General features: G+C 34.8%; 1 long non-coding RNA gene across 1 annotated transcript in view; it reads left to right on the top strand.

The window, feature by feature from the left end:
• Positions 1–876: 876 nt before the first annotated feature.
• The window catches only part of LOC124458002, a 34,650-nt gene continuing 19,580 nt past the window's right edge, over positions 877–15,946 (top strand). Inside the window, exon 1 of the long non-coding RNA XR_006952940.1 lies at positions 877–1,040. This is a non-coding gene — a long non-coding RNA (uncharacterized LOC124458002). The remainder of the gene's footprint in view (positions 1,041–15,946) is intronic.

Raw genomic sequence — 15,946 nt, 5'->3', positions numbered from 1 at the left:
TAAAGGCTTAATTCCAGTTGTCAACATCAATGAAGCCGTTGTTTCTATTACAGATTACACCAAGAGAATTAAAATTTAGTATTTCATTCAAAAATTTGACTCCTATTATTAATACTATGAACTTTGAGGCTGGCCTTCATAAAAGAAGGTTTATTGCCAAATTACGACAGTAAACAATCATATCTGTCTAGGGAGCCTTTTACAAATAATTTCAAGAAATTATTTCAGATATAAAGCAATAACCCTACGTTCCTTAAATACTTACAGTGCATCAAACACCCTTATAACAAGTACGTAAACAAGGGAACAGTTTTCAAATAACCTGCTACATACTTGTTCTACAAACATGTATGACCATATCCTAACACTAACTTACACCTATCCTTATTTTTTTTGGCAGTTTAGGTTTTTAGTATATTCTATAAATGTGCCTAAAAAAGAACTGGCCTAGAGAAATATTGTTAAATATATGAATTAAAGTTACTGCTGCTTCTACTTCTGTTTGTATTTGAAATGAATAATCATAATGGTTATACCGATAACCGTTATTAAGTTTGAATGAAAAACATTAAATTAAAAAGCTCAAAAAATATTTACAAAAACGTTTGAGTCTGATAGTACTTTAGCCAACATGAAGATGGCCTGCGTTGTCTTGAAATGACTCCAAGACGTTTTTCTAAGATATATTAAGACAATTTTGTGTGTGATTTTTTGACAACATCATAGTTTGGAGCTTTTCAAACTCTAAATTTTACTAACTTCATTTGATACATCCTAGTAATATGCATATGAATTTGATTTCAAATGAACGCTTATCAATAAATATATGATTTTCAGTAAACATTTTATTAATCTCTTACAATATAAACGTTTTAGAGATGATTTACACAGTGTGGCACATCACAAATCAAAAATCCAGAGTTGTGAAGAATTACACCCACAAACTGTATTTTACAACAGAATTCCTAAGACTGGAAGCACAACAACTATTCAGTATGTAGCTCGTTATCGGAGAAACCTTCGATTAGTGGTGAAATCAGGTAAGAACATTTTAAATGTTTTTTTTGCAAAATTACTATACGAATTAAAAAGCATCTTCGTGTACATAACTTTTGTCAGATTGATAAACTTCCTTACAATGAAAAATGATGCACACTTACATCATTTTTCATTGTAAGGAAGTTTATCAATCTGACAAAAATTTCAGCTTTTACGGTTGCTCAGTGTTAATTTTTAATGAATTATATTGCATAAAAGCAAATAGTGAAAGTCGACTTGCATAAGTTACAAGCAGCTTTCTTAACTTCTGCCGCGAACATACCTTATTTTTAATTCAGTTGTAGCGTAGCAATGCCAAAAACGGTTATGAAGATATGGTACATGCAGGCATTTTAAAAACATATATATAGATGCACACAAAGAGCAGCGCAGCCTTATCGCAAATTTGGTAATGTGATGTAAAATTCACATAATTATGGTCATTTTTTTATAAATCTTTTGTTTTAAAAGTAAGTAAACACATAAAAACTTTGCATAACAGGACCAAATTTGCAGTCTGGCTACGCCACTGAACACAAATAAAAGTCCAGCTTAAGAAAATGTTCAAGATTGCAAAAGAGAGCTATGACGTACATTACTGCTCAGTAAAATGACCATGTACCTAAGCCTTTATGAATTAAGAGTGCAAAAAAGGTTGGTTTTGTAAGTTCTAGGACATATGGAACCGCCGTATTCGTCTTTTTTTTTAAAAAAGATATACAATCATAGCCAAACCAAACTTTTAATCCTATAGATAGAGAGTGTAACACTCCCCACGAAAGCATTTACTTATATCTAACTTAGCATGCGCACTTACCTGGCTTAAGTTAAAGTAGCAATGATTACAATTTCACATTAATGTAGAAATCTATTTCATAACATTTTGACTGGAAACATTTTTTGGTAAGAGCACTAGCTAAAAAGCTTCCAAATTAAGTCCTTTATATTTGCACCTTGAAAATGACTGTGACACCAAAAATGTCTAATATATATGTAACTTATATTTTTGGAGTGTCTTTCCCATCTTTAAAAAGATTTCTGCCCCTGTCACTGTATAGGGTGTGACGTTTTGTTGTTACTTTAGCTGATAGCATTTCTCAAACTCTTTTCGAATTATAAGTAATGTTGAAGTTTCAATATGCGAAGTTTTAACATACTCCAATTTTGCTACATCGTGTTTAGCCCATCGAAAAAAGATACTTAGAATAGCTGTTGAAGTTCAAAGTCAACAGTCTATAATTGTCAAACAGTTTTATCAAATATTCAATCACATTCAATACAAAGTAACCATTCAATATTTCAAGAAATCCACGTAAATTTGCATGTATGCTGTCATAAGTTTCCTAATGGACTTTGTTTGCAAACTTTCATCCAGATAATAAATTTGAATCAGAAATTTAATGATTTTATTTCATCCCTTCATGATAACCTTAAAAATGTAATATGCCTGTATAATAGATCTCTAATGAAGTGTGAGTACACGTAAGGTGCAGCCTAAATATTCTTTGTTCAATGTCATTAAATTTAAGACAAATTTCCATACTGTAATTTTTGCAATGCCGTTCTTTTTGTAGTCAGACAGCAAATAATAGGGAATTTCAGATTTGACTACGAGTACGGCTCATTGAGTTCTATTATAAGTGGACAGAGACCTGACGCCAAAATCATGGATGCTAATTAACCTATTTCCGCTGAAACGATCGCTTTGCAAAAAAATATTGTCATATAGTATTTTTGAAAAACAAACAAGATATCTTTTTTGGTATTTCTTTTATCGTATTTCAGTCATTAAATTTTGAATATCGCAGTGAAAGTAGTATAAACATGGCAAATTTGTTTATGGAGATAAAGGTTCAGTTTATCGATGTGTAAATTTTCTTTAATTCTGAAGGTGGAAGTAAACTCGGCAGTGTCAATAATTGTAACGCAGATGTCGGTGTATTGTGATTTACAGTTAGGCGAGGAGAGGAGGTGCTTGATTGTGTGCGAGTTTTTTTGGGTACAAATGTCCTCTTTTATCCTGGTAGACATATTACGCAGTGTTTCTCAATATAGCGACTGTTACAAGCCGCAGATTAAAATTGATATACTACCCCCGATTAAAGATTGAAAGGAATCGAGTCTTTAGAACTAGAAAGGTTTTTGAATTTGAAGGGTACTAAGATAAATTCGATTTTAAAAGGTACACAGTATCATTTGATAAGTGTAGTTAATCGTTTTTGTGTGACATTTGAGAAATACCCTATGTATGGAAGTTTAAAATATTGTGTCTGGTGTTAGTACCATTATTTGAGGCAGGTTCCTGCGTACTATTGAAGACATTGCGAGAATTGATGATTGGCTGGGGGAGATCATATTTATAATTTAGAGTTATAATCCTTAGAAACCAGTGGATTTCAAAAGTGTTTTAGCCTGCAAATCACGAATATACGAATATGAACCACCAAATTATCGAGCCTCCGCCGTTCCTGTATTCTCTGGCGACTTAAATGGATGATTTTCGTCAAAGCTATTAATAATTTTGTGTAAAAAAATTGTCAAAAACCATTTCTGTTTTAAAGATTCAATTCCTTAGAATCTTAAATCCGTGGTAATATAACAATTAATTTACTTGTGCGGCTTGTTACTGTCACTGATACGTATATTAAACTGCATAACGCATCTCTTGTGAAAATTGAAGCCAGAAGTTCGACCATTAACTCTTGAATTTCATGGGGGGCTAATGCTAACCTTGTTCATACTCAGGTTAAACTAGTCGTAAGAGGAAAGCAAGTGCTTTACCTAGAGGAAGAATGACATTCCAGCTCACCCTGATCACTTGCAGCTCACCCGGATCACATCCACCCTCGCAATACAAAACTAGACTTCTACTTTGCCATTTATTGCTGAGCTCATCTCTGATAGAGGCATTTCTCTAGAGGCTTCTCAAATCATTAAGCAGTCTTGGCGGACCGCTAAGAAGAATAAGCAATATTCTAACTGCCTTAACCGTTGGCAACAATATTGCAGCGCAAACAATATCGAACCTGTCCGGTTCTCTGTAGAATAGGACATTAATTTTTTACAAAATTGTACCAGAAAGGTTTATATTATTATTATTCGCACGATTATGAATGCAGCTACATGGCGTAATGAGCAAAGTGTTCAAACATTTTATCATAAACAGATTGAGGCGAAGAACTTTGGCAATGATCTACTTTCTGTCATTGGTAAGACATTAAATGTGAAATTTCAATTATATTTAATTAGTCGTTTGTAATTTGTTTGGCTATGTCTAGCAGTATGGATGTGAAGAGTGATGTCACGTCGTAGGATATTATGATTTCGTACGGTCGTAGTTTAATGTTTTCAATGTTGGCGAGAACGGTGGCATTTATGATGGTGTAAGGTGATGTTTTGACTAGTGGATAGAGAATGTTACAGAGATATTTTGAAAGTTCATACGTAGGTGATCCTGGAAGCGATATGATAGGTCAAAGTGAGTTGTTTTCTTTGTAGATGTTTTAGCGACATTGGGTAGGATTCTTCTGTAATCGTTTTCGGTCAGTTTCTTTTTGTGTTTGAGTTGTTTCACAATTTGAAACCAGAGGTTGAAATCCTACTTTTTAGTAATATAATTATTATTTTGAATTCTTCTTTGGTTTTTACGTATTATTACTTAAGAAAAAAAATGTGTTCGTAACTGCAATAATAATTGCCTACCTTCGCAAAATATAATTTATATATAATACAAAGTTTGTGGCGCGCGGGCTGTTATGACGGTATTGGGAGAGTTATCTTTTGTTTATACAATTGAAGTGATTTATTGGGCGGTCTAAAGTACTAAATGCAAAGGTAAATTTTCCGAAAGATTCATTTCTTTCAACTCTTTTCTCTTTTTGCAAGTTTTCCAATCGGAAATTGTGTCCAGGAGGCAGCCTTAGTGCTTGATTTAGGTTTACTCATGAGCTATTATACGATGTCTGCTTTTCACTATCACGAAGGCCATATTTTAGGTAGAAGCTTACTATAATCAGGGTAGAAACTAGAACGTTAATTGGGGGTATATACTCATATATTCAGCTCTGCCCTGCTGATTTCTTTTGTTTGCGACGTTAATTTTAAAAGAAATCAGCAAGGCAGAGCTGAATATATGAATATATGTCCCCTTCCCAATAAGTGTTCTAGTTTCGTCCCTGACTATAATTACTGCTTTTCACCAAAAGTTCAAAAATTACATCGATCCAGAAAGCAAAAAGGTACAACCTCCAAGAATTTAGAGCATTTAAAATAATTCCGGGGCTTCAGATCTGCTGAATTCACAAAGAGCTTTGCTTGCAAAGAATCTTAGTTTTCCAACATGACATTAATGAGTTATTCTTCAATTAATGCACTTTATGAATGCTTCCACATGGCTTCCTCATGATAACATCTTCCTCTATGTACGTGTTAGGATATATATCCATCAGTGTACTTGTGTGTTCAAAATAATTCAAGGAAACTTGTCAAAATACGTATATACTCCTCGTATTGTGGGCAGGAAGCTGAATAACAAAGGACATTATTTTGAAACTATTCGCCACTAATGGGATGTTTTTCATGAGATGTAGAAGAAAACTGGTAGAGATGTAGAGCTTTAACCTTCAATTTCTGTTTTGTTGACTTTGTAACGACTGAGAAATGCGATGGTAAGTTGTATTGAAATTAAAAAGTTTGAAGCTTAAACGAAGTATTTCAGTTTGCGAGGCATTTTTACAAGAGAAATACTTAAATTCCAAGAATTACGAACAAAGATATTCATTACTTTAATATATTCATTGATATTGAGTTTGCTCATAAAGTAACTGTTTAAAACTTTGCTTCGCCTACGCCTAATGCAACACATAGAGATACTTTTGCTTTCGCATCATTAGATGATATGCATCTCGTACAGTTTGTTGACATCGTTTTTAGCTTACTATTGTTTATCAAAGTGTCTTTCTGATTAATTGTCGATTTTGATTTGTTTCGTTTCTTCACTGACATATTAAAGACGCAATTTGAATGTATTACGATGTATGCGATGTGAATAACAACCCGAAACAAAGAGTTGCTAATGTGTAAACTTGTAGCAATCTTTGATTAACGTCATTGCAGATGACATAATTGTGACAATACTAGGATTCTGTAATACTTCCACATTTTTTAAGATGTAACAGTGTTATATTATTTTCAGTTTGTTTCAAAACAATGCTGGTCCACCTTGTGGAGTTGTATCCTCTCATAACTTGGGCATTATAAAGCCAGTAAGACAAACCTTTCAGGATTAAATATTTTTACCAGTCCTCCTGTCCATTTCATAAATATTTCAATCGAATCAAAAGTTTTTACAAGAAAAACTGTGATTTTGTAATAAAAGAGTGTGGTAAAGTGGAACTAAAACCCCCTACCAAGATCTTAACAACGAGCGAACTTCCGCCTTCAATTTTTGTACTATTTTTTATAAATGGATGCGTTATCCGGTGTAACATACATATTAGTGCATTTTACACACTGGGGAAGCCCAACATGTTTCAGATAATATTGGCAACCTTCTTCACCAACTTTTTATATTCTTGGAGGAAAGTTGATAGTCTTATATTTTTATAAATCGTTCTTTCAAAATAAAATGAACACGAGGTTCAACCTTTTTTGTAGATGGTAATTTATTAAGTCAAGATATATTAATTGCTCATACCAGATTGAGGGCTGGTCAAAAGGCATTACAGGATATTTTTGGTAACACCTGCATTCCTATTTTAAGCACGTCGAGGGTATTAAGTGAACTCAATATCATTAGAATTTTCGAAAAGTATCCATTTAATATTAAAAGCAAGTATTAAAAAGCTGTTCAATAATTTGAACAATTCAGGAATTGGGATGTAAGCTCCCAATTCTAAAAACTTTGTACAAAAAAATTTATTTACTTCACTTAGTTGGCTTCTTAATAACAAATGTTCAAAAAATTATAGCATGTGAGCAAGTGAACTAAAATTTTTTTAAAGATTATTAGTATATTGTTGAGTAATTGATATTTTTGGAACATCATTAATGCTCGTTTGTAAAACGTTGCATTTATTATATAGGAAAACGCATCTTCGAATAGATAAAATAAAGCTTTAACTATTATTCATTTCTTTGCAATTGTATTTCTAAAACAACTGTTGTATTGGCAGCGATATTGAAAGCAAAGATGAGATATATACAGTTCTGAGAAACGATACGAAATATGCAATACTTGGATCGTTGAGTAGGTTTAGTAGAACAAAATATTGTTGTTGTATTTAAGGAGTTACTCTTTGTGCATTCAAATTAACAATTTGTGTATGAGAACTATTTTAGCAGAGGCATGTTAATAAAAAATTACGTCTTCCAGTTACGAGAGATAATCGTACATGATGATTTGAATTTTCACAGTAAAACCCAAACATTACCAGAAAAACTGTTGACGTCCATTATTTCATTGATAAAATTTAATTAAGTTTTATGAAGTTGCTCAAATCCTTTGATGGATAAACAAATATTTCCTGGATGTGAACGTTAGTCATTTATAACAACAATATCACGAATAACTGTACTCTTAGTTACTTCTCATTTATTAAGACTCCAATCCTAGACACTGTTGCCATGTTGAATTTTGATCTTACCATTTGCTAAGCTGTACTGGAGCGGGCATGTGCTTGACCGACACAGAGACAAACGGAAACCTGGCTCACATATTACTGAGACATGACTAAGGGATTATTATCGCAAGCCTTAGATGCTTTCTGATCTTGCGGCTGAGGCAAGACTGAAGCATACCTACAATAGTTTTCCATGACATCATTCAAGACAGCCGACCAAAATTTAGCGGCAGTTTGAGTTTGACAAAATGGCACTTTGTAATCTGAAAATAGCGATACTATTAGGATATTATGCGGGTTTTTTAACAGTTGTTTCAAAATACATCAAAGAAAGGAGAGCCGGTTTGAGCAAAACGAGAAGAAAAAGACGACTTTTGGTGAGGCCAATGGTATGAAAGCGTAAAACTCATGGTCACTTTCATTCATCATTGATATAGTTGTATTTACATGATTGTGAGTATTATTCAGGTAACGAAGACTATAAAAACAATAATCTTTCAAACATATCTTTAATAAACTAAATTTGACGACATATTGGTATTGACCATGGTATGGACATACATTCCTCATTACGAGGGTTAACAGGTTCATGCGAATGTGTCCTGAGACACTGCAACATCTGCTTAATCTAGTTGTGCCTCACAGAAAAAAAGAAAATTTAGAAGCAGAGAGCCAATTACCATAAAATAAAGACTGGTGTTAACACTAAGATTTCTATAGGCACTCGTGATTTAAGCAATCACAATAATTCAATTTTTGAACAAGCTGAAGTACAGTATGTATAATTATACGAAAAGTTTGTGCTGCATTCTGGAAAGCCTTAAGTAATATATAAATAATATTCCCCCTTCAAGAACTGGATGATGAAGAGTTTTCCAGGAAGAGGATTTTGTGAGCAACTGCCTGTGTACAACTACAGGCTATCAAGATATAGGCGCACTATAGAAAATATATTTGGAATACTCACAGCTAGATGGAGGATTTTCATGCAACCCATACGTGCAGTTTTCACAGCTGTTGACCATACGTTTCAAGCCACTGTTTGTTTGCACAATTATTTGACCTTAACTCAAAATGCACATCACATACCATTATACCTCATGGTTTTGTGGATAGTGAAGAACAACCTAGAAACTTGGTTAGTCGTGAATTGCAGCAAATTACTCAATCTAATAAAAATTCACTTCAGTCATTACGAACAGTTAGCAGAAACACTTACTCATTTACAGCAAAATCTGTTCGTGAAAACTCTTGTTAATATTTTACTAGTGTAGAAGGCTCGCTTCTAAGGCAAATAAATTATGTTAAAAATAGTGTCAAAGTACATGTAACAAAATAGGCAGCCTTATATCAGAACAATAGGCTAAGAATGCATATATGCATACAGCCTATAGGTTGTATACTGCTCTGTTATTTGTAACATATGCATGTTAAATTGCATGTTAATCAGACTAGACAATATATGCATATGTAGGCGTTGTAAGTAGAGAGATAGGAAATGAATACACGCAGACGACATTACACGGTGTCAGGAGAAGGGTGGATGTGCTTATAAAATCTTGGATAGAAATGGAGTTCTCATTAACGAAACAGTTGTCGCTGTCTGAAAGATGGAGACGTTAGAAAGAAACCATGTAGATATACCTTAGATTGAACATGTCCAAGAGTACCAAAAAGGAACAATGTGCGGCGTTCCGTTATGTGATCGGGCAAGACTGAAGAGACATGTAGAACACAATAAAATATTCTAAAGAAGAACTTTACAAGATTCTAGTATTATTCGAAGAATCCCACGAATATTGTGAACCTGGGAGAAAAACAATTATGGAAAGATACAAATTCAACTCTCGAACGCAGACAGACGACGAAACGATTGATCAGTACGTATCAGAACTGAATTTGCTTGCTAAAAACTGCAAAAAGATGTCGATGGTCCAACAGAGTGGAAAAATTCTACGGTGATTGTGTAGAAGACAAATAAGGATTCTCCAAATTAGACGCAAAACACGGATATTGGCAAATACCATTGGACGAAGATAGCAGATTACTGACAACGTTTAACATACCATTTGGGCACTACTGCGATAAAAGAGTGCCATTTGGAATATAATCTGCGCAAGAAATATTTCAGAAAAGAATGCGCCCTTTATTTTGAGATCTCAAGGGAGTTGAATTAGACGTTGATGACATTTTAGTATGGGGAACTAACGTTAAAGAGCACGATGAACGTTCGACCAAGACTTTACAACCATGTAAAGAAATAAACCTCACTCTTAATAGGGACAAATACTATTTCCGGTTTCAAGAAGTAACTTATTTCGGTCACAAACTAACTGCAGATGGAGTGAAACCGGATGAACAAAAGATCAAAGCCATCAAGCAGATGCCCCCTACTGAAGATAAGAAAGGAGTGGAATGACGTCTTGGCATTGTGAATTACCTTACAAAATTCATATCAAACATGTCCCCGATAACACAACCAGTCAGAGAAGTTATGAAAAGGGATGTGGAATTCTAATGGAGAGTTGCAAAACAAAGCATTTGAAAAAGTGAAAGATTTCTTAAAAAAAAACTAGTTTAGCATACTTTAATGTAAAAAAAGTAGCGACAATAACATGCATCGAAAAGCGGATTGGTAGTAGCACTACTTCAAGAAGACAAACCAATTGGATTTGCGTCAAGAGCACTAATTGATGCAGAGACTAGGTATGCACAAATTGAAAAAGAACTTTCAGTTGTTGTATTTGCATTCGAGAGGTTTAACCAATACACGTATGCTAGACCTGTTGAAGTTGAAACTGATCATAAGCCATTGATTTCAATTGTGAAGAAAGCCCTAACATCAGCACCACTTTGTCTACAGAGAATGTTAGTACGGTTGCAACTGTACGATTTTAAACTAAGATACAAACCAGGAAAAACAAATTACCGTTGCGTATAAACTTTCCAGAGTCCTTCTGACTGATAATGATGGTAATACCAGGCAGATGAACGAAGAGTTAGAATTCTATGTGCATTTAGTAGCCAATAGGATACCAGCACCCAGCGAAAAACTGGAACAGATTAGGAAAGAAACAGCAACGGATAGCACTATGAAGATCCTTTTAGCGACACTCCGTTGTGGACGGCCAAAAACGTGAAAACTCACAAAGAGCGAAATCCAGGAATATTTGAATTATCGTGATGAGCTCTCAGAAGCAGATACAATCCACCTGAAACAAGATAAGATTGTCATTCTATCTATTATGAGATAAGAAATGCTAGAAAAGATACGCAAGAGTCCTATGAGCATAAAAAAGTCAAAAAGACGCGCAAGAGACATTATATTTTGACCAAGAATGAACGAGAAAATTGAGGAGGTCGTATCCAAGTGTTAAGTCTGCCAACAATATCAGATGTCAAACCCTAAAGAACCCAGGATTTAATCAATAAAACCATTGACACCTTGCAAACTGGTGGCAACTGACCTATTCCATTGGGAACAAAAAACTATTTTGTCGTAGTGGATTACTATTCTCTATACATCGAAATGTACAAATTAGAGAGCACCAATAGTACAACGGTTGTGAATCACATGAAGGCCATATTTGCAAGACAGGGAATCCCACTACTCGTGAGAAGCTTTAATGGTCTTCAATATGCAGGCACTGAATTTAAACAGTTTTCAAGAGATTAGAATTTTCGACATAAAACCTCAAGTCCATATTATCGTAAATCAAATGGTCTCGTTGTGAAAGCAGTTTATATCATGAAACGTATGCTGACGAATACAAAACAAGATGGCAAAGATGCACACATAGGTTTGTTTGAATATCGTAACACGCCGATAGATAACGTGGCGTCACCAGCAAAAATCTTCATGACTCGTCGATTGCGTTCACAATTATCAACCACCAAAAGCCAACTTCAACCAAATGTCGTTGATCCAGAAACAATGGAAAAAAAGGTAGAAGCAAAACAATGAAGGCAAAATGTGTATTATGACAGAGTCTCAACAAACTTATGCCATTACAAAAAGGAGAACCAGTACGAGTAGAAATTGAGAATAAATGGAAGCAGCAGTAGTGAAAAGAAAACTGGAAGCACCAAGATCGCACATAATTGAAACAAACAATCGTCAACAATTTAGAAGTAACAGAATGCAAATAAGGAAAACGAAGACCGGCCGCATTATTTCCCATCATGCATTTGGCTGGAAAGATGGCTGGTGATTTTGCAACACAAGACATGAAACAAGAGAAAGAGTTTATGGAGCAGTCCAGATCAGTTTACGATGAAATAAAAAAAACTCATGGACACAATACGCTATTTATTATAAGAATTATAAGTATCTATTATGCTATTTATGATAAATCGTTTCCAGCGTACAAAAATCAAAGAGTAAAATCCATATCCTGGCTAGTTAAGGTCTGGAGAAATGGATCTGGCTGCTGTTCAGAAACGCTATAATACAAAACAAAGGAATTTTTCGAAGTATCTTAAGGACTTGAAAGGAAAATCTGGTTATAAGGGAGGGACGTGAAAATTCGACCAGATCTCGAGTACTTGCGGTGATTAATATCTCATACCAAGCATCGTGAAACAACCTCGAATAATCATTTTGGTGAGCAGGAATTGTTTTCTTAAATTGCAGAGAGAGAAGTGTCATGTTCAGTAGCGATGAAACGACAATGTAATCGATTCAGACGATTCTAACGAGATCAGTTTGAAGAAGTATGTGCAAAAAGACCATCTGCAAAAACGTAGGGTTTGATGATGTAGTTATGAAAAACAATTAAGACATTCACTGCAACATCTAATTTCTTCAGAAAACCAGAGTGCTGGTCAAGATAAAAGTAATACATATGACGAGGGCTCGTTATAAAGTTTGGTTCCAAAACTCACACGTACTCCAACATCATTGAATTCTTCTCTCAAATTAAACATTCTGAAGACAATTAGTGATATGGAGGCATATGTTCAACAACAAAAAGAACATGAAAATATAGTGCATAAAATGCCTCCGCAACAGCAATATGGAAACATGTATGCCATCTCAACCTGTACACAAAGTGAGGGTAATGCTTCATTTTTGAAATTTATGGTCAGTGCGAGAGTTGTATTGTCGTCAGTGGCGTAGCTAGGTTCCGCTACTCCCGCACGGTGGGAGTAGAAATTTCCCAAAAAAATAATAAATATTCTATTTGGACATAAGATATACATTATTTCACGAACAATTTGTAATATTATGTTTTATTCGTTCATATTTACGCTTTTATTAGGTGGTTCGTAATCGTAATACAGCAAAATCTCAAGATTTGTTATGTAAACTATCAACCGCCTTTTCTCGCACATTGCATACTCGCGCGATTCTCCACGTATTCCGCCCATCTTCAGAGGGCGGAACATACAATATAATTCTATATAAGAAGTTTTGAATTCTGGTTGGCTAAGGGACTTGACGCATGCTCAAATCTGCTGTTTTTATAGTCGAACTCCCGCTATTTTAAATTGGCGGAGGTTGTAATTATTCGACCTTTTAATACGAGTACAGCGATTAGTGATTATCAAATTACGTGTCATTGTCGGTATTAATTTTCCATTGTGTTTACTCTCAAATTGCTATTTTGTATTTGTGTATGACACAATGGCTTCAAGTGCGACTGCAATTTGCTCAACTGATGTTGATTTAGTAAATAGCTTATTAGCTAAACCGTTCTCTGCTCGATCGTCGGTCGAACAGAATGTTATCGTTCATGAACGGCCTACTCCTGATTTAACTATCCAAAATAAGGGAAGAGCATTTCAGAGAGATTGGTATGAGGCGAAGGACTGGCTGTGTGGCAGTACAACCTTGCAGAAAGTGTTTTGTTGGCCATGTCTAATGTTTTCCCCAAAAACATCGCCATCGTGGACTAAGAATGGCTACAACGATATGAGGAGTATTATGTCTGATGCTAAGAAGCATGAAAAATCTAAATCGCATTTGACTGCATTTAAGACATGGAAAACGTATGGAGCTAGTGAACGAATTGATGTCCCTCGCTAGAAGAAATGAGATTCAGCGTCACAATGAGGAGGTAAGACAAAATCGAGAAATTTTAAAAACTGTTACTGAGGCCGTGCTGTATTTGTCAAAGCAAGAGTTGCCATTTAGAGGTCACAATGAGTCCGAAGGTAGCTTGAACAAAGGTAATTTAGAGAGTTGCTCGAATGTTTTGCTAAGTTTGATTCTGTATTTGAGCATCGACTGCACAGTAGACTAGCAGAATCTGATATAGTTGGTGACAGAAGATTTACTGGAGTCTCCCCAGAAATTCAAAATGGTCTTATCAGCTGTCTTGATTCAATTATTGAAGATGAAATCAGAAAGGAAATAAATGATTGCACATTTATGAGTATTCAGGTTGATGAAGCATCTGATGTCTCCACCAAAGACCAGCTAAGTGTTATTGCTCGGTTTGACAAAGCAAGTGAAATTATGCAGAGGCAATTAGGATTTGTGGATGTAAGTATGAACAGAAATGCCACAGCAATATCACAAGTTGTCAAAGATAAACTTGGGGAGTATTCTAATATAAAAGAAAAACTGGTTTTACAAACATATGATGGTGCTTCTGTCATGTCTGGCCATATCAATGGTGTTCAAGCATTGGTTCGACAAGAGTATCCTTTTGCTCATTTTGTTCATTGTGCAGCTCATAGATTGAACCTGGTCCTATGTCAGTCAGCCTCATCAATTTCTCCTGTTAAAATCTTTTTTATTAATATAGCTACATTCAGCACATTTACAAGCAATGCCCTAAAAAGAAAAGCTTTTCTCACATCTAACAACCTTGAGTTTCCTGCCCCTGGTGAAACAAGATGGTATTATCGCTCTAGATTAATCAATGTATTGCACAAAAACTATGAAAAACTTTTAGATGTTTTTGAGGGGGTACTTGAACAACCAGCTGGGTGGGATGCTGAGTCATTAAGTAAAATAAGTGGCTTAATGCATTATCTTGATAGCTTTCTCTTTTGTTTTCTAGTGTGTGTTTTTTACTGGATTTTAGAACAGTCCACAATTTTGTATTCCATTCTTAAAAATAGGGAAACCCATTTTAACTATGGCATAAGCAAGATTGACAATTTCAAGCAGTTTATTGTGTCATTTCGCACAGATCAAGCTTTCACCGAGTTTTACCAAACTGCACTATAATAAGGACTTTATTTGAAGAGGGGGACACGTAACAGCTGAAAAGCTGACAAACCTGTGGCCCTCTAACAAGATTATACAGCATTACAAAAAACTGATAAATGAATAAATATATAAATAATTACAAAATTCTATGATAAAATAGCAGGACACATAAAAAATATTCAGAAAGATAAATCTAATTTATAAAAAATTAAAATTAAAATTAGGTAGTGTGCTATTGCTTAATATTGTTTCAAAGTTGTCCAGGTTTTTATATGAGCTTATAAAATGCTTTTTCACAGCTGTTTTGAATAGATTTATACTAGGCTTTTTTTTGATATCATGGGGAAGGCTGTTCCATAACTTAACTGCGTCAACACTGAATGCCTTGCCACCATCGTTATTTCTTAGGTATTTGGGACACACTAAATTTAAATTGCCATGTCTCGTGGACCTATTGTGAACAGAACTGTTCGTCTTGAACAAATCTTTGATATAAATAGGAACATCGCATTTGAGGCTCTTAAAAATCATGGCACATTTGTTTAGTTTTATTTCGTCAAAAAAAGGCAACCAGCCTAGTTTACTAAAGTTTACAACACTTCTAGAATAAGGGTCTACTCCAAGAATTACTCGGGCAGCCCTTTTCTGTAACCTTAGGAGACAGTGGAGTTCTTTAACGTCGCAGGTATTCCAAACCATGCTCCCGTACATAAGGACGGGTTTAATCAAAGCGTTGTAGTATAAAAGTCTTTCTTTTATTGGAAGGTATCTCTTTATTTTTTTCAATAAACCAATACGCAGAGAAAACTTGGCCTTTAGGCTAGAAATGTGGTCACTAAATGTAAGATCTTGATCGAGTGTTACACCAAGCAATTTATAAGAGGTTACTTGTTCTATTTCAGCCCCATCAAGCGTTACTGACAGGTGATTGCCATCAACTAATGATGAATGTAGCCACTTTCCGGTGATAAGTAATGCTTTGGTTTTAACAGCGTTTAGGACCATCCCATTTTCCCTAGACCATTTACTTAATTTATCCATGTATTCTTGAAGACGTCGTTCCAATTCCAAAGGTGCATTATCGATATTAGCGCTGGCTTTAAATGTGGTGTCATCCGCGTAAGCA

This window comes from Xenia sp. Carnegie-2017, unplaced genomic scaffold (assembly GCF_021976095.1).
Source record: "Xenia sp. Carnegie-2017 unplaced genomic scaffold, XeniaSp_v1 HiC_scaffold_6, whole genome shotgun sequence".
Taxonomy (NCBI): domain Eukaryota; kingdom Metazoa; phylum Cnidaria; class Anthozoa; order Malacalcyonacea; family Xeniidae; genus Xenia; species Xenia sp. Carnegie-2017.
This window is presented reverse-complemented; position numbering and strand designations above follow the sequence as displayed.